General features: G+C 43.0%; 1 long non-coding RNA gene and 5 other non-coding genes across 6 annotated transcripts in view; all 6 read right to left on the bottom strand.

Annotated features, from left to right (window-relative positions):
• Positions 1 to 17587, bottom strand: part of LOC146504563 (uncharacterized) — a 173416-nt gene extending 155829 nt beyond the window's left edge. The window contains exon 1 of the long non-coding RNA XR_014877944.1: positions 17432 to 17587. This is a non-coding gene — a long non-coding RNA (uncharacterized LOC146504563). The remainder of the gene's footprint in view (positions 1 to 17431) is intronic.
• Positions 424 to 495, bottom strand: trnac-gca (transfer RNA cysteine (anticodon GCA)). Its single transcript has one exon. It is a non-coding gene; the product is annotated as a tRNA-Cys (tRNA).
• Positions 997 to 1068, bottom strand: trnac-gca (transfer RNA cysteine (anticodon GCA)). The gene has a single exon. It is a non-coding gene; the product is annotated as a tRNA-Cys (tRNA).
• On the bottom strand, positions 1516 to 1587 carry trnac-gca (transfer RNA cysteine (anticodon GCA)). Its single transcript has one exon. It is a non-coding gene; the product is annotated as a tRNA-Cys (tRNA).
• trnac-gca (transfer RNA cysteine (anticodon GCA)) lies at positions 1853 to 1924 on the bottom strand. Its single transcript has one exon. It is a non-coding gene; the product is annotated as a tRNA-Cys (tRNA).
• trnac-gca (transfer RNA cysteine (anticodon GCA)) lies at positions 2506 to 2577 on the bottom strand. Its single transcript has one exon. It is a non-coding gene; the product is annotated as a tRNA-Cys (tRNA).
• Positions 17588 to 18872: the final 1285 nt, after the last annotated feature.

Below are 18872 nucleotides of genomic sequence, written 5' to 3'. Positions count from 1 at the left end.
CTAAAAGAACCCTGATAGCTAAGGCTTTGAATTGGATTGTGTCTGAAAACGCTAAGATGCACGAGAGTCAAGGACGGTTGCTAAGTAGAGGGCATCCGGAGTTGAACCAGAGACCTCTTGATCTGCAGTCAAATGCTCTGCCACTGCGCTATACCACTATTCCTCCTAATGCTCTAGAATAACCCTGATAGCTAAGGCTTTGAATTGGATTGTGTCAGGAAACACTAAGAACAAGGAGAGTCAAAGGATAGAACAACATTTGTATGAAAATATAGTTTAGAAATGAACAAAGGTGAAATACTAAGGAACTGCGTTTATCTGAATGCAAAATCAGGTCTGGAAAAAGCTCTGATAGCTAAGGCTTTGACTCGGATCGTGTCTGAAAATGTCAAGATGCACGAGAGTGAAGAACGTTTGCTAAGTAGGGGGCATCCGGACTTGAACCAGAGACCTTTTGATCTGCAGTCAAATGCTCTGCCACTGAGTTATACCCCCATTCCCACTGGACAAAGAATCTGACAAAACTTTCATGAAATTAAACGTTAGAAATGGACAAAAGGGAAATATTAAAAATTTAGATTTTTCTGAATGCAAGGTGAGGCCTGCAAAGAGAGTTTGCTAAGTAGGGGGCATCCCGACTTGAACCCAAGACATCTTGATCTGGGGTCAAATGCTCTAGAACAGGGGTCCCCAATCCCAGTCCACGAAGGCCGGTGTCCCTGCAGGTTTTGGATGTCACCCTGGGTCAACACACCTGAATCACATGATTAGTTCATTACCAGGCCTCTGGAGAACTGAAGACATGTTGAGAAGGTAATTTATCCACTTAAATCAGCTGTGATGGATCAAGGACACATCTAAAACCTGCAGGGACACCGGCCCTCGTGGACTGGGATTGGGGACACCTGCTCTAGAAGAACCCTGATAGCTAAGGCTTTGACTCGGATTGTGTCTGAAAATGCTAAGATGCATGACAGTCAAGAACACTTGCTAAGTAGGGGGCATCCGGACTTGAACCAGAGACCTCTTGATCTGCAGTCAAATGCTCTGCCACTGAGCTATACCCCCATTACCCCTGATGAATGAATCTGACAAAATTTGTATGAAATTATTCGTTAGAAATGCACAAAAGTGAAATATTAAAGATTTCGATTTATCTGAATGCAAAATCAAGCATGCAAAGAGAGTTTGCTAAGTAGGGAGCATCCCGACTTGAACCCAAGACCCCTTGATATGGGGTCAAATGCTCTAGAAGAACCCTGATAGCTAAATCTTGATGCATTGTCAATTATCCAGGAAATTAAATCTCCAAAAGTTGATTCTGTTCATCTGGACGTAGCGTTTCGTGGGAGAAATGTTTCGTCACTCATCCAAGTGACTTCTTCGGTCGGAGCTGACTGCAGGTTTCCCCTGATAGCTAAGGCTTTGACTCGGATTGTGTCTGAAAATGCTAAGATGCACGAGAGTCAAGGATGATAAAGGACTCTTGACAAGAGGCAAGGACGGTTGCTAAGTAGGGGGCATCCGGAGTTGAACCGGAGACCTCTTGATCTGCAGTCAAACGCTCTGCCACTGAGCTATACCCCCATTCCTCTCAAAGCTCTAAAAGAACCCTGATAGCTAAGGCTTTGAATTGGATTGTGTCAGGAAACACTAAGAACAAGGAGAGTCAAAGGATAGAACAACATTTGTATGAAAATATAGTTTAGAAATGAACAAAGGTGAAATACTAAGGAACTGCGTTTATCTGAATGCAAAATCAGGCCTGGAAAAAGCCCTGATAGTTAAGGCTTTGACTCGGATTGTGTCTGAAAATGCTGAGATGCACGAGAGTCAAGAACGTTTGCTAAGCAGGGGGCATCCGGACTTGAACCAGAGACCTCTTGAGCTGCAGTCAAATGCTCTGCCACTGAGCTATACCCCCATTACCCCTGATGAATGAATCTGACAAAATTTGTATGAAATTATTCGTTAGAAATGCACAAAAGTGAAATATTAAAGATTTAGATTGATCTGAATGCAAAATCAAGCATGCAAAGAGCGTTTGCTAAGTAGGGGGCATCCCGATTTGAACCCAAGACCCCTTGATATGGGGTCAAATGCTCTAGAAGAACCCTGATAGCTAAATCTTGATGCATTGTCAATTATCCAGGAAATTAAATCTCCAAAAGTTGATTCTGTTCATCTGGACGTAGCGTTTCGTGGGAGAAATGTTTCGTCACTCATCCAAGTGACTTCTTCGGTCTGAGCTGACTGCAGGTTTCCCCTGATAGCTAAGGCTTTGACTCGGATTGTGTCAGGAAACACTAAGAACAAGGAGAGTCAAAGGATAGAACAACATTTGTATGAAAATATAGTTTAGAAATGAACAAAGGTGAAATACTAAGGAACTGCGTTTATCTGAATGCAAAATCAGGCCTGGAAAAAGCCCTGATAGTTAAGGCTTTGACTCGGATTGTGTCTGAAAATGCTGAGATGCACGAGAGTCAAGAACGTTTGCTAAGCAGGGGGCATCCGGACTTGAACCAGAGACCTCTTGAGCTGCAGTCAAATGCTCTGCCACTGAGCTATACCCCCATTACCCCTGATGAATGAATCTGACAAAATTTGTATGAAATTATTCGTTAGAAATGCACAAAAGTGAAATATTAAAGATTTAGATTGATCTGAATGCAAAATCAAGCATGCAAAGAGCATTTGCTAAGTAGGGGGCATCCCGATTTGAACCCAAGACCTCTTGATCTGCAGTCAAATGCTCTAGAACGGGGTGTCAAACTCAAATACACAGTGGGCCAAAATTCAAAACTGGAATAAAGTCGTGGGCTAGTGGTGGTCGTAGCAGCGACTGACCAAAGAGGTGATGAACCGTCTTTGTGCTTCTCAGCAGTGACCCAGATATCTAAGGTTTGGGACAAACCAAAGACTAACTTTCAACCAGCTGAACTGATTGCATCGTGAAATTCACAGTAGGTGAAAAACTGACAGAGTGAGTGTCGATCAGCATGTACTTACAGAAAAATCTGTATTTTTCTTTGGTGGACAAAGATAAAGGAATAATCTAAGAAACATTTTGGAGTGAATACAAAGTATTTTAACATCATATGTTGTCATGTGTTAGTTAAATACTGGACCACAGTCTATTGTTAGAGAAGCAAATAACTTTAACAAATTCTAAACATGGCACATACGCTCTTTCATGATCACTGTTTTGATAAAAACAGACAAATTTAACACGACAAAGGCAACAAACATATGGTTCACCACATCTCTGACCAAGTGGACCTTAAAAGTTTTAAACTACTGGAGTTTATTTAAATACTATTGTTCAGTTATTTAATAACAATACTGAATATGTGTGGAGCATCATGTTTACCTGGGTCTGTAGAAGAACTGCAGAGGTGTCTCAGATGAACGGTGGGACATCTTCAAGAAATGTAAAGAAGTCCAGTCGCTTTTCCTTCCAAGCTTCCAAGATGCCCTGACACGCCCACCGGAGTCTGATATTTAAACGTGAATAAAAATGTAAAAAGTTATTTGAGTGCTTGATGAGAATTATCCTTCCACTTCCTTCCACTTACCAGGGTGAGGGTAGAACACAAGGAACACACGGATGGAACAACTAATTTATGTTCTTAGACACTGGAGCCAATAACCTAAGAGCTCCCACAGCCCGCTCTCCCCCAGTGCAGTGACAGGTGTCACAATACTATACTTAGAAAGCACTTAGAACAGTGTGAATGTGTAAGTTGTGTTTGAGTGCTCAGAAGAGTAGAAAAGCGCTATATAAGAACCTGTCCATTTAGCTGCACTAAATCACCTGGTATTTTCATACCATCTGAATGACACAAAATGATTATATTTCAGTTTGTTTGGGCCTTTCGTCCATGCGTAAACGGCATGAATCACTGAAAGCTGAGATTTTTTAAAACTCCATCCAGGTTGGAGATTTGCGTTTACGTGTGGACGAGGAATACAGAGTTCGACACGCAACGTCAAAGGTATGTGCCTTTTTTCATGCCACGCTGTGCGCCACATTATTGTTTACATGAGATGAATTTCTAAAATGGCAGAAAATACTGTTAATCTGACCATCTTCAGGTTTTACACGCTTACATTTACACACACAGTTACTGTCCCTCCATTTAGAAAGGCAGAGTGTGATTATTTTACATGTAGTTGTGTTTTTTTTCCTGTACAATAATATTCAACTTTGCTATCATTTTTCAAAAAATGCCTCTCTGTGCAAAATGGGTTTAAAAAACATAAACAGCTGTGGGATCCTGTTAGTCCGTGATTTGGACAGGGGGAACAAATCGTGGCAGGATCAGCCTGATGTTATTTGTGTCACAGATTATTAGGCAGAGGACTCACTCGCAGGACTCTGAAGTTTAGAGAGAAGGTGAGGGTTTATTTACAGTGTGGCACCAAGTGAGAATATCTACATATATACAGTGAGACAGATAACATGGGGCTCCAGGGGGAGGAGGGGGGTCCGAGGGGAAGGTCCAAGGTGGGGTACATACGCTCCTCTTCAACTTAATCCACAACTCACTCTGAATGTCCACTCCAAACTGCTCATGCTCACACACATCCACAGAAATCCAGACGGCAGAGAATCTAGAAGGCCTGTACAGAGAAAAACAACGTTAGGAGGAAACTCTAGGTGATCACAAGGAATACTCCCAAATGCTAGGCTACACTGACGCTAGGTAATGTGACGATCCAGCGAGGAAGCAGCCTCTCTTGCCATCTTAAGTAGTCTGCCAGGATCAGTGTGAATGAGCAACAGGTGTGTGTTCAGGGCGGGTTCAGAGGCGGGGAATCAAGGTCCAGTTCCGCCCTGGTGGGAGAGGCGAAGACAAAAAACACACCACGACCTCTCCAGATCTTGAGAACCATGACAATTTGTATCCTGCTGTAACTTTACTGTATAAAGAGCTAACATCTCTAAAATGTCAGGAGCAGTTAGTCATTACAACAAGTGCTTGTTAAGTAAAAATCAAGAATGTGCGATACTGTTTGTCCATAATTTGCGCTCTGCGCCCCCCACTTTGGGAACCTCTGCTTTAAACCGTCTTCTGGATCGATGTAGCCCAGTTTACCTCCCAGGTTTACATGGTTATCTCTTACTCTGTCCAGGCTAGACCTCACCTGGTGCCCAGTAGGGCTGGGCAATATGGCCTAAAATTCATATCGCGATATAATTTCAAGCATGTGCGGTAACGATATATATCACGATATATTATTTTCTTCTGTATAAGGTATTTTCCACACTATAAAGCGCACTTAAAATCATTTCTCAAAAATCAAGAGTGTGCCTTATGTATGAATTCTGGTTGTGCTTATTGACCCCGAACCAATTTTGGCTGCAGAAATTCAATTCAATTCAATTCAATTCAATTTTATTTATATAGCGCCAAATCACAACAAAAGTCGCCTCAAGGCGCTTCATAGATACAGAGAAAAACCCAACAATCATATGACCCCCTATGAGCAAGCACTTTGGCGACAGTGGGAAGGAAAAACTCCCTTTTAACAGGAAGAAACCTCCAGCAGAACCAGGCTCAGGGAGGGGCGGCCATCTGCTGCGACCGGTTGGGGTGAGAGAAAAGACATGCTGTGGAAGAGAGACAGAGATTAATAACAGATATGATTCAACACAGAGAGGTCTGTTAATACATAGAGAGCGAGAAAGGTGACTGGAAAGGAAAAACTCAATGCATCATGGGAATCCCCCGGTAGCCTACATCTATTGCAGCATAACTAAGGGAGGATTCAGGGTCACCTGGTCCAGCCCTAACTATATGCTTTAGCAAAAAGGAAAGTTTTAAGAAATCTGTTAAAAAATGTTTTAGTACAACTTTGATATGCCGCACTGCTTGATGGATTGTCAGAGCATTACGCTGCCGTAGTGAGGAGCTTCACGGAGTAATCTGGGTCCTAAACTCCGTCCCTCCAGGTCCCAAAGTCAAACGAACACAGAGTAAAAACGGTCTAAATTCTTTAATCTTTAATAAAATCATCAGTGTTGCTCCTTTACCAGGTGCAGCTTCTCTCCTCCTGCTACCCCCCCAAAAACCCATCTCCATAGAGACTGTGTCAGCTTCCAAAAAGACAAAAAACAAACTAAAAACCAGCAACAAACAACTTAAACATTTACAAAGAAAGAACAATACAGTATCCACACCTGAACCAAAGAGTAAAACAGGAAATGTGGATTATTAAATATTAGGTCTCTCTCCTCCAAGTCTCTGTTAGTACATGACTTAATAATTGATCAACAAATTGATTTACTCTGCCTTACAGAAACCTGGTTGCAGCAGGATGATTATATTAGTTTAAATGAATCAACACCCCCGAGTCATTCTAACTACCAGAAATCTCGAAGCACAGGTCGAGGGGGAGGTGTGGCAGCAATTTTTCACACCAGTCTATTAATTAATGAAAGACCAAGACAGACTTTTAATTCATTTGAAAGCCTGATGCTTAACATTGTCCACCCCAGCTGTGAAACTCAGAAACCAGTCTTACTTGTTATCATCTATCGTCCACCTGGGCCTTACACAGAGTTTCTGTCTGATTTCTCAGACTTTATATCTAATTTAGTTCTGAGCTCAGATAAAATAATTATTGTGGGTGATTTTAACATCCATGTTGATGCTAAAAATGACAGCCTCAACATGGAATTTAATCTGTTGTTAGACTCAATTGGTTTCTCTCAAAATGTAAAAGAACCCACCCACCACTTTAATCACACTCTAGATCTTGTTTTAACATATGGCATAGAAACTGAACATTTAACAGTGTTTCCTGAAAACCCTCTCCTGTCTGATCATTTCTTGATAACATTTACATTTACAATAATTGATTACGCAGCAGTGGAGAGTAGACTTTATTAAAGTAGATGTCTTTCTGAAAGCGCTGTAACTAAGTTTAAGAATATAATCCAGCCACTGTTATCATCGTCAATGCCCTGTACCAACACAGAGCAGAGCAGCTATCTGAACGCTACCCCAACAGAGGTCGATTATCTTGTTAATAATTTCACCTCCTCACTACGTACGACTCTGGATACTGTAGCTCCAGTGAAAACTAAGGTCTCTAATCAGAAGTACCTGACCCCGTGGTATAATTCTCAAACACGTACCCTAAAGCAGATGACTCGTAATCTGGAGAGGAAATGGCGTGTCACAAATTTAGAGGATCATCATTTAGCCTGGAGAAATAGTTTGTTGCTTTACAAGAAAGCCCTCCGCAAAGCCAGAACAGCTTACTACTCATCACTGATTGAAGAAAATAAGAACAACCCCAGGTTTCTCTTCAGCACTGTAGCCAGGCTGACAAAAAGTCAGAGCTCTTTTGAGCCAACCATCCCTTTAACGTTAACTAGTGATGACTTCATGAACTTATTCACAAATAAAATTTTTATCATTAGAGAAAAAATTACCAATAATCATCCCACAGATGTAATATTATCTACAGCTACTCTTAGTACCATTGATGTTAAGTTAGACTCTTTTTCTCCAATCGATCTTTCTGAGTTAACTTCAATAATTACTTCCTCCAAACCATCAACGTGTCTTTTAGACCCCATTCCTACAAAACTGCTCAAAGAAGTCCTGCCATTGATTAATTCTTCGATCTTATATATGATCAACCTATCTCTAATAATCGGCTATGTACCACAGGCCTTCAAGCTGGCTGCAGTTAAACCTTTACTCAAAAAGCATCTCTAGACCCAGCAGTCTTAGCTAATTATAGGCCAATCTCCAACCTTCCTTTCATATCAAAAATCCTTGAAAGAGTAGTTGTCAAACAGCTAACAGATCATCTGCAGAGGAATGGTTTATTTGAAGAGTTTCAGTCTGGTTTCAGAGTTCATCACAGCACAGAAACAGCTTTAGTGAAGGTTACAAATGATCTTCTTATGGCCTCTGACAGTGGACTCATCTCTGTGCTTGTCCTTCTTGACCTTAGTGCAGCATTCGATACTGTTGACCATAATATTCTATTAGAGCGATTAGAACATGCTGTAGGTATTACAGGTATTGCACTGCAGTGGTTTGTATCATATCTATCTAATAGACTCCAATTTGTGCATGTAAATGGAGAGTCCTCTTCACACACTGAGGTTAATTATGGAGTTCCACAGGGTTCGGTGCTAGGACCAATTCTGTTTACATTATACATGCTTCCCCTAGGCAGCATCATTAGAAGACATAGCATACATTTTCACTGCTATGCAGATGACACCCAGCTCTATCTGTCCATGAAGCCAGATAACACACACCAATTAGTTAAACTGCAGGAATGTCTTAAAGACATAAAGACTTGGATGGCCACTAACTTTCTGCTTCTTAACTCAGATAAAACTGAGGTCATTGTACTCGGCGCTGAAAAGCTTAGAAATATGGTATCTAACCAGATTCTTACTCTGGATGGCATTACCTTGGCCTCCAGTAACACTGTGAGGAACCTTGGAGTCATTTTTGACCAGGATATGTCCTTCAACGCACATATTAAACAAATATGTAAGACTGCGTTCTTCCATTTGCGCAACATCTCTAAAATTAGAAATATCCTGTCTCAGAGTGACGCTGAAAAACTAGTTCATGCATTTATTACTTCCAGGCTGGACTACTGCAATTCATTATTATCAGGATGTCCAAAAAACTCACTGAAAAGCCTTCAGCTAATCCAAAATGCTGCAGCAAGAGTACTGACAGGGACTAGAAAGAGAGAGCATATTTCTCCTGTTTTGGCTTCCCTTCATTGGCTTCCTGTTAAATCCAGAATTGAATTCAAAATCCTGCTCCTCACATACAAGGTCTTAAATAATCAGGCCCCATCTTATCTTAATGACCTTGTAGTACCATATCACCCTATTAGAGCACTTCGCTCTCGCTCTGCAGGCCTACTTGTTGTTCCTAGAGTATTTAAAAGTAGAATGGGAGGGAGAGCCTTCAGTTTTCAGGCCCCTCTTCTGTGGAACCAGCTTCCAGTTTGGATTCAGGAGACAGACACTATCTCTACTTTTAAGATTAGGCTTAAAACTTTCCTTTTTGCTAAAGCATATAGTTAGGGCTGGACCAGGTGACCCTGAATCCTCCCTTAGTTATGCTGCAATAGATGTAGGCTGCCGGGGGATTCCCATGATGCATTGAGTTTTTCCTTTCCAGTCACCTTTCTCGCTCACTATGTGTTAACAGACCTCTCTGTATTGAATCGTATCTGTTATTAATCTCTGTCTCTCTTCCACAGCATGTCTTTATCCTGTCTTCCTTCTCTCACCCCAACCGGTCGCAGCAGATGGCCGCCCCTCCCTGAGCCTGGTTCTGCCGGAGGTTTCTTCCTGTTAAAAGGGAGTTTTTCCTTCCCACTGTCGCCAAAGTGCTTGCTCATAGGGGGTCATATGATTGTTGGGCTTTTCTCTGTATCTATGAAGCACCTTGAGGCGACATTTGTTGTGATTTGGCGCTATATAAATAAAATTGAATTGAATTGAATTGAAATTCAGGAGACAGACACTATCTCTACTTTTAAGATTAGGCTTAAAACTTTCCTTTTTGCTAAAGGATATAGTTAGGGCTGGACCAGGTGACCCTGAATCCTCCCTTAGTTATGCTGCAATAGATGTAGGCTGCCGGGGGATTCCCATGATGCATTGAGTTTTTCCTTTCCAGTCACCCTTCTCGCTCACTATGTGTTAATAGACCTCTCTGTATTGAATCATATCTGTTATTAACCTCTGTCTCTCTTCCACAGCATGTCTTTATCCTGTATTCCTTCTCTCACCCCAACCGGTCGCAGCAGATGGCCGCCCCTCCCTGAGCCTGGTTCTGCTGGAGGTTTCTTCCTGTTAAAAGGGAGTTTTTCCTTCCCACTGTCGCCAAAGTGCTTGCTCACAGGGGGTCATATGATTGTTGGGCTTTTCTCTGTATCTATGAAGCGCCTTGAGGCGACTTTTGTTGTGATTTGGCGCTATATAAATAAAATTGAATTGAATTGAATTGAATTGTAACAATTAAGTTTAACATCCAGGCATCCATGAAAATAGAAGTTATTAAATTTAATGGAGTTAGAAGTTAACAGGAAGTTAGCTCGCTAGTTTCCAGCTAAACATTTCATACCATGTTCTGACTGAGAGATTTTTGAAACTAATTAAAACGTACAGCTCTGCTGTCACTTCCAACATAAATGAAGACAGAAAACTAAACAGCAGTGGCGTTTGAGGGGTTACTGAAGTTGGACAACCTGGTATATAATGATGTGCTACCTGATTGCTAGCAACACAGCTATGTTAGCATAACATTAGCACAGTGAAGCTGGAGGATGAATGCCAACTTTTTTCCACTCGATAAAAGTCATTAATGAATCAATGTTCCGGAAGCGCAGTTTTTGGCTTTCCCCATATTTCAAAAGTGCTTCATCTCTTTGCTATGACTGTCGGCATAATTTGCAGTTGATAATGGTTGTAGCCGCTGCGATGCTTTCGACCAAAACAGGCGCGGCTTGATGACGTCATCAACATGCGCTTTTGCGATAGAGCGATATAGTCAAAATCTCTATCGTTGGCCAAATTTATATCGTTTATATCGTATATCGTTTATATCGCCCACCCCTAGTGCCCAGTATCAGCTGAGATAGACCTCTATGAAAACAATAAGCTGTTTAAAAAGGCTGACGGGAGGTGAAAACTCCCTGTGCCAAATGTCCAGATTTACTTGTTTGGATCGTAGGGCTATTAACGAGGTAACAGGGTAATCTCTGTACCTGCGCAAAGCAGCTACAATCAACAGATGGCATAATGTCCTATAATTCAACCTGTTACTGTGTGTGACAAAATGAAAGTAGATGACTTATCATACTATTAACTAACTGTGGCTTAACTATTAAAGGTTTGTCTTACAACTCAGTCCTGTGCTTAAATATCTGTCTGAGTCCTGCTGAGACACAGGGACAATATTCCAGAATCTACATGCATCTAACTACAGATGGACTTTAGAGGGAAACGACATAAAAGTGTTTTTTCAATATCTGGCTGTCACAATATAAACTTGGGATGTAGGAAATGAAAGCAACACTGTGTGTGTGTGTCTGTGTGTGTGTGTCGTGCACGCAGACAGCCAGGATTGGGAGTGCTGTGTGTGGTAGCCTCCTTTGATCTCACCGTCTCCCTTGTCCGATTTCAAAAGAATCCTCTAAGAAGAAAAGTGTGTGTGCTGGAGGGGAAGGAAAAAATGTAGGGGGGAGGAAGAAGAAGAGGACAAGGGAGGGGAAAGGGGTGAGGACCACTGAAGTGTGAAGAGGGTGCGACTTTCTCCCACATTGCTCTCTCACTCTAAGAATGCTATTATGTCTGTGGAAAGTGGGAGAATGAGCAGACATTTGTGCTCCCTCTCTCTCAGTTTCTTAATATAGGAAACTGCTTTGCAGCCAGAACAAGCCAAGCGAAGCAGCATTGTCTGGGGAGAGGATTTGGTGGATGTGAAACTATACCTCCGTATAGCTCCGCTGCTTATAGCTGCAGGCGCTATAGGAGCTCTAATGGTACACACGGAGGCACCAATGAGATGGCTTTCACAGGCCAATACTGAGTCACTTGTGTTGACCAGAGTAACACAATAGGTTTAAATTTCAGAATGTTGTCTGTTATAAAGGCGTCTAAAGAGTTTGCTGTTTGTGTTCACCTACCCCGAGCAGCAACCTTAGCATGCTAGCAGGTTAGTTTAAAGCCCGGTTGAGGTTAGGAGCCACTCTATATCCTCACATGCTGATTTCCATATTTGGGTCTGTTGTGGTCTGTTCTGCGGCTTTCTTATTTTCTGTTAAATGTATTCTGTTACTGTGCTGGATGCTCCTATTAAACACGGACAATGTTTCAGTAGTGAGGTCAGCTTCTGTGCAGAAGCCAAAAGCTCAGGCTTCACACTGATCTGAATTCTTGGTTACAGACAGTTTTTCAACCCTGCTTAAAAAAATGAAAAGAACACTATAATCAATCATGGTATTGATCACAAGAATCAGAGGGGGGCCTTAATCGGTTTCAGCTGTTTTGTGTTAATGAAAGCAACAACGAGACAACAGGAAGGTTTTACAGGTGAAGGACACTGACATTTTCCCTCTTCTTCTTTTCTGACCATTTTTTTCACTAGTTTTGCATTTGGCTACGGTCAGGGTCACTACGGGTGCCATGAGGGAACACCTGCACCCTACAGAGGTTGCACACATGTCAATCATCAATATTTGCCATTGCCAGACGGTTTGCTGTGTTTCCCTTTGCTTTTCACTGATGAGAGCAGGTTCACTCTGAGCACATGTGACAGATGCAAAAGGGTCTGAATGAGTCATGGAGAACATTGGAAACGCTGTTCAGCATGAGCGGTTTGGGTCAGTGATGGTTCTGGTTAGACATTTCCATGGAGGTGCATACAGACCTCTACAGGATAGGCATCGGCACCCTGACTGCCATCAGGTATCAGAATGAAATCCATTGACCCACTGTCAGACCCTGCTCTGGTGAAGTGGGTCCTGGTGTCGTACTGGTGCACGGCAATGCCCGGCCACATGTGGTGAGAACATACAGTCAGTTTCAGAAGATCAGGGAACCGATACCACTGAGTGGTCGCCACATTCGCCTGACCTAAATCCAAAAGAATACATCTTACAAAAGTCCATCTGACGACACCATGTTACACCTCAGACTGTCCAGGTGCTCAGTAATGCCCGGTCCAGATCTATTCAATTCTATTCAGTTCAATTCAGTTTTATTTATATAGCGCCAAAATACAACAACAGTCGCCTCAAGGTGCTTTATATTGTACAGTAATACATACAGAGAAAAACCCAACAATCATATAATTCCCTATGAGCAAGCACTTTGGCGACAGTGGGAAGGAAAAACTCCCTTTTAACAGGAAGAAACCTCCGGCAGAACCAGGCTCAGGGAGGGGCGGGGCCATCTGCTGCGACCGGGAGGAAGATCTAGGAGGAGATCCCCCTATTGTCTCATTAGGACAAACTCTGACGTTGTCATAAAATTACCACTTTGAGTTGCAAATTTTGGCAAAATGGACTAGCCTGCCATTTTATTCATTGAGTAACTTAAATTTATGGGGTCCTTGAATTTAAACCTGTGTAGGTTGATAAATTTAATTTCCATCAAGCGATATGGCATCCAACACATTACCCAGTCCATATAAGTACAGCTATCCAGCATGATTTTTCTTCTGTTGAGATCTTAAAGTGTTCCTTTAACTTTTTTCTTCACTGTATTCTTGGATCTGTTTATCTAAAACAGTGGATATTCTTACACAGGTAAACATCCATATGCAAACTTTAAGAAGGGGTAGAAGAAAGTTGGCTTATTCTGAACAGAGAATCATACAATGCTACTCAAGTAGAGTCAGAGAATAAACTGTATTGGTAATGAAAATTTACAGTAAGAAGATAAAAAGTAGCTTTTTGAAGGACATTTGTACCAGCTGATTTTGTGCAAAGCTAACTGAACCTTGTACTATATTAATATAATAATATGGAGGCATGTGACACATGACACAGGAGCTCTAGTTTTACACTCCAACTTTATTCACCTCCAAACATGAACTGAGCATATTGCGCCCAAACACAGCAGAACCCTTCCCCCCAGCTTGGGTGTGAGTGGAGCCCTCTAGTGGGCCGCCACACATGCCCCCCCCCCCAAACACCCAAACACCCAAATAAACAGTCCACTAGTCCAGGACCCGGGGCTTAATCAAAACATCCAGAACAGCTGAAACGGGGAGTCTGAGAACTGGCTGTGGGTTCACCAGGCCGGGAAAGACAGGCCAAACCCTCCGCTGGCTGGACGAGCGACAGCTCTCAGAGGGAGGGTCAGAGTCCAACGTCCCGGCAGCAGGTGGGCGGCCGCAGCGGGGGGCACGGGCCAGCACCACAGGAGCTTCCTTCCAAAACAAAATCCTTGGGACCTGGTGCACGCCGAACAAAAATGAAAGGAGAAGATTCCAACGACCGCGGAACAAAAACATCTGGCAGGCAGTGGTGCACGGGGCCAGGGACAGAAAAGGGGCCTTCAGGGGAGCGTAGAGCTGGCACCGCGTCCCCAGGCAAAAATTCCCCGGAGACACGGAGTGGTTGCCCAAGGACCAGTTCAGCAGGAGAAACCCCGAGGTCCTCCTTAACCGCGCTGCGCAACCCCAACAAAACCCAAGGCAGACGGTCGACCCAGTTACCGCTCGTTAAGGAAGCACGGACCGCGGCCTTGAGCAACCAGTGAAACCGCTCGCACATCCCGTTAGCCTACGGGTGGTATGCCGTGGTGCGGTGGACCTTGACCCCCAGGCCGTCAGCCATGCGCTCCGCTCCGGAGAAGGCTGGTGGGGGTGTCGCTGGTGGATCCACGGCCGGGGCGTGCACTCCAAACGTGCGGGAGGCCAGCAGGATGCAATCCACCTCTTCAGCCAGGGAGCGGTACTCCTGCGCCGCTGGAAACGGGGAGTTGGCGAGGCCGGTTCTCACAGCGACAGGCAGTTGTCTGAGAAAGAGATGGACGAAAAGGAATCCCCCGTTGTCCGAACCGAGCAAAGACAACACGTTTTCCATGAGTTCAAGAGCTGTGCCTCTGCCCAGCCCAGAGAAGGAGAGAAGCTTCTCGGCTTGCTCCGCCCTGGAGAGAGTGTATCGCCACAGTATTAGGTCCTTAACCCTTTATTGACCGGCCCTTCAAATTTACCTGTAAAATGGGCCCGCCGGTGGGCCCATGGTCAATAAAGGGTTAAGGGCGACGTATTTCCCTTGCACGGGTCTCGGAGGAGCGCCATTGCACAGAGGGTGGCTAGCGGGTCAAGTGATGCCGCCACATGACATGATAAAATTTTGTGTCATCTTTAGTGCCAACTTTATTCACCTCCAAACATGAACTGAGCATATTGCGCCCAAACACAGCAGAACCTTTTCTCCCAGCTTGGGTGTGAGTGGAGCCCTCTAGTGGGTTACCACAATTAAATCTTATGAGTACATGGGAATACAAACTTTATTTCAGAGTAAATTCTGGTTTTAATACTAATCAATGTGCTCAGCTTGATCAATTATAGAGAATAGAGAGCAGAGAAAAGAGAGCAGAGTTTAAGAAAAACAAACGGCTCTATTTCCTGTTGCCTACATTGTAGTGGGCGGCTTTGTGTCCACACCTAAACAGGAAGTGGGATTTAGCAGGTGGAGGAACCCTAAAAGTGGTTGTACTTGCTCAGCCCAGTTAAAAGAAGCTTACAATCATTTCTATTATGAGCTCCAGCAAATGTGCAGGTTGTGATCATCAGACTGTGCTGCTGCTGCTCTGAGGTGCACTGCTCTTTGTGATTTTACACAACTTTACAATTCAACAAGATGTAAGCAGATGTTTTACAGGCTGTCTTGGCTGACTTCCATCCCCTACACTGACAGTGTACTGTCTATACTGTCTTCATATTAGACAATATAATGTTATTAGAAACGCGGAATCCAGTGAATAAATATAATTATCATTAGCTTAAATTCTCCACTGTACCTAACATAACCTAACTTTGACCATGAACACCACAGCCACTCTGCACCAGCACATTACTGTAAATTTACCATAGTACAGTAAACTAACCTATTAGCATACCTCTGATTATTTTGCAGGACGTTTCACAATATGAAAAATCATAGGCTCACATCATATACAGATCCAATATCTGATGTAAAAAAAATGACATTATACATAAGCTTTAAAATTCCAGTGTATTAGAAGCGACTGAGCAGTCCTTACTTTTCTTTACTTTCTTCTCTTTCTCCATCTCCGAGTGAAGCTAGCTCTCATTCTTTTCTCTCCCAGGGAAATACAGCAGCTATACATAGCTAGCAGATGCAATGCATGACAAACTGCACACAACAGTTTGTGTGTTTGCTAAAAGTTGTTGAGCAGATGGAAATGTTGCTTTTGGAATTACCTGCGACTTAATAAGAAGAGGGATAAGAAGCTACAGCTAGGTGCATAAAGCTTGGTGAAGTGACCATGCAGCAATTTATTCTGTATTCGCTCTGGTGTTTTACCCCAAAGCCTCCAGCACACTTTACGCCCTGACTATAGCACTGTAAATGATCCATCAATTATTTGGTTTTGCATCTTTCATGTACCAGGTGTAGGTAGTTCTAACCTACAGAACAAATTTAAAGAGACTGATTTCTGGAAGAGTAGAGGTATTCGGAATAACTCCTCCTACTTTGACGTTCCATAGTGTATATTATACTTCCAGGACTACACTAACAGGATAGCTGAGTATATTATTACTTTCTGGATACCACCTTCATGTCTTTCCAGTCAATGTAACCAGGCCGGTGATGACAGCTTCACTTCCAGTTATTCTTCCTACAACTATCTAAGATTAACAACAGATTTCAAATGTTTGTTTTGTTTCTCACTGTTATTAAAAAATGGTTAAAAAATAATAATAATTTATATGAAGCTGCATACTGAATATGGAAAAAACACTGAGGAAACATTATGGCTCCTTTCCGCGTGCCACCAACACCAACATGTTACCATAAGACACTTTAAGTAGTCTAATAAATGCAGTCACTGTATATTAGACTGCCTCCAGCCTCCCCACTGGTTCATGGTTTGTCCTTTCCTGGAACAGCGTTGGTACATATTTGTCACTGCTAACTGGAAAATCTTCACCTTGCTGTTTTTGAGCTCCTGCCCGCTCATCAGTGTAAAAAGATTTGATTCTCAGTGTTGTTTCTTTTTCATCTAATACACTGACTAAAAAACTGACTGTTGGTTTTCCAACAAATGGATGTGTTGTGAAATAATTAACTGTCTTTACACCATCAGAGGTCAGATTCATTTAGCTCATCATTATGTGTACACAGCTTTTCACAGTGTTTCCTTTCTGCTGCATTTATCTGTATTTCCAGTATATTTCAAACACAGCACCACATGCAGACATTTTCTCAAAGCTGCTGGAGTGTCACAGTTATGCACATGGGACCCTTTGGTGGCCGGTTATGGTCAAAGGGAGATGAATCTATTGCTCCTGGGTCATTTTTAGTGCCTACACCCAACAAAGGAGGTCTTTAGTGACAAAATCGAACTACCAGGTGAAAGTGAAAGAAAAGTGAAATGACTCAATATCTTGATGGATGCTTATTCATCCAGGTTAGTCGATCCCAAAAGGTTGATTCTGTTCATCTAGATGATGATGGTGCTATATACTTTTGGGGTAGCCCACTGAAGGAACAATGGGCTGTGAGGTCAGTTCCTTGCAAAATGGACTGATTCTTATATAGCGCTTTTCTACTCTCCCGGAGTACTCAAAGCGCTCTATACAACACGCCACATTCACCCAGTCACACCCATTCTCACAAGCACTATCTCTATACTGAGTGCTTTCTAACTACACTCACACACATTCATACTCCGATGGATGCATTGGAGAGCAACTTGGGGTTAGCATCTTGCCCAAGGATATTTGGCATGCAGACTGGAGGAGCCTGGGATCGAACCTCCAACCTTCCGATCAGTAGGTGACCTGCTCTACCTCCTGAGCTACAGCCACCCCTGTCAAAATGTCATGACCATTGCCCAACAACATGAGATCATTGATCAAAGTCCGTTGATCAATGGTCACTGAAAACACTAACACGTTTGGGTAATGACTCAATAGTAAATGTAAACAAAGTGCAAACACAAAGGTCCAAACAGGAAACAGACCACCGTGTCTTTATGCTACCTGTGAACCCCTGTGAAATGAGGACTTTACTCACTTTGTTCATCCTGTCTTCCTTCTCTCACCCCAACCAATCACAGCAGATGGCCCCGCCCCTCCCTGAGCCTGGTTCTGCTGGAGGTTTCTTCCTGTTAAAAGGGAGTTTTTCCTTCCCACTGTCGCCAAAGTGCTGCTCATAGGGGGTCATATGATTGTTGGGTTTTCTCTGTATGTATTATTGTAGGGTCGACCTTACAATATAAAGCACCTTGAGGCTCTGTATGAATAAAACTGCATTGAATTGAATTTGCGGCTATCATCTCTTGGTGATGAATGCTATTGTGACTGGTGTCTCAAGGACTGACCTGAGAAGACAGTGTGTGTCGTCTCGCTCTGAGAAAGCAGCAGTATTTCTTCCTGTACTGACACACTTGTCTTTGGCACTGTGAACAAGTGTGTCAGTACAAAAGGTGTCAGATGTTTTGTATGTTTCTACGTTCTTGAACAATAACGGCGATTGTGATAAAATCCTGTGGTTTAAAATACAACGTGAGTTAGTATTAAATAGGAAGCTGTCAGCTCAAGGCAGAAATGTTGAACAGGACATGCTGGTGCATTTGAGAACAACCGTGATCCTCGTAAAGCGTTCCCCCTAAAAGCGCTTTACGAAGACCTTTGTGAGGAAATGCAATTTTCAGCGCTTTCTCCTTCCCTCTCTCTTTTTCTTATTTTCACACTCTGGCTCACAACAGCCAGATCAGAGCAGAGGCAGACCCAGCCAATAATAAGCCAGCAGCTGATACATATAGAGGAACAGTGGAGGAGGAGGAAATTACAGATCCTATCAGCTAAGTTCAAGAACATGCCTCCCCCCGCCCCCCGAATCCTTCCTTACCCTTGCTTTCCTTCTCTTTCTGTCTCGCTCCCAGCCCCCCAGCCCCTTCCTGTGATTCTTTTTCACTGCTCTTATTTCTTCCACAGGCTGCTGCACAAACGACAGTCAGCAAGGTATGCAACTCTCCATTCACGGCTACTTGCAGGAGGTCCCTCACTTCAGATTGACCCTGCTGTTCATGGGATTTAAACGTACCCCTAAAACCACCCAATCATCCAGCATCCCCAACTATAGCCTGCTGTCCCTGC

Source organism: Neolamprologus multifasciatus, chromosome 14, assembly GCF_963576455.1.
Source record: "Neolamprologus multifasciatus chromosome 14, fNeoMul1.2, whole genome shotgun sequence".
NCBI classification, from domain to species: domain Eukaryota; kingdom Metazoa; phylum Chordata; class Actinopteri; order Cichliformes; family Cichlidae; genus Neolamprologus; species Neolamprologus multifasciatus.
The sequence above is the reverse complement of the archived record's forward strand: the minus strand, read 5'-3'. Positions and strand labels throughout refer to the sequence as shown.